The sequence below is a fragment of the Mandrillus leucophaeus genome, unplaced genomic scaffold (assembly GCF_000951045.1).
Source record: "Mandrillus leucophaeus isolate KB7577 unplaced genomic scaffold, Mleu.le_1.0 Scaffold82, whole genome shotgun sequence".
In the NCBI taxonomy this organism is placed as follows: Eukaryota; Metazoa; Chordata; class Mammalia; order Primates; family Cercopithecidae; genus Mandrillus; species Mandrillus leucophaeus.
In genome coordinates, this window is record NW_012108919.1 from 86,573 (window position 1) to 87,582 (window position 1,010).

Consider the following 1,010-nt stretch of genomic DNA (forward strand, 5'->3'; position numbering starts at 1 on the left):
GGTTTGCTTAAAAATACACATTCCCTGGCTGCGCTCCCAGAAACTGGACTTCAGTGGTTTAGTTGGGGTGTGCATAGGACAGGTGATTCTGAGGACCACGAGGGGTTAGGAATTTCCCCGTCAATTCTGGCCAAGGGAGAGAGCAGACCATCCAGCATTGTCCGCAGCATATTTTTTTTCCCTCTTTTGCAATGAATATTTGATGCTCAGCAGGATCAGCCCCAGGATGAGGCACACATCCAAGAAAAATCCATGCCTCTCCATCTTTTCCCCAGGATTGCCCTTTGGCGAGACTCTCCTTTGCGATTACTTCAGTTTCCCCGGTTCATAGAACAAAACTCTTCTCAGTCTCTTTTGTCGTCTCTTGTCTGTTCAACAAACACCCACTGCGCAGGACCATCCTCCGGAAAGCCCTCGAGTGGGGCCGTTTGGGAGCCCTTCTTCGTGGGGTGGGCACTGAAGGAACCGGGGCCCCATAAGCCCGTGCTTTTGTGGGGGCTGCTCCCTCTCCCATGGCAGGTAACTGGCACCAGGCTGTTAAGCTGTGGATGGGCAACTGGCACAGCGCTTTGGATGCGCGTATTTCAGCACGTGGAGTTGGCCCGTGGAGCCGGCCGAGGTCCACACAGCGTACCGCAGCGCGCGTGTCCGTGGGGAGGAAGGGTCGTCCCGCCTCCCTCCCAGGCCAGTCCTGTTGCGCCTCCTCCTGCCCCACTCTGACTTTCGCGCGCCCAGGTGTCTCTGTGGGTCGCGCCCCGATACCCTCCTCCACCCCAAGGCTTCTTCTCCCCAAGGGCCGGGCTGGGAGCCCAGGAGCGCCACAGCCCCCATGGGCCCAGGAAATCGCAGCTTCGTCATACCTAAGCCCGCCGCGCTCAGCTTTTCCCACCACCTGAAGGATCCACTCTCCATCCGTCCTTCCCGACCTCAGGCTGCAGAGAAAACTTGGGGGCGGGGGTCGAGGAAGCCGCCCCCCGAGGCTCCCAGCGCAGCCCCAGGAGGAATCCTGC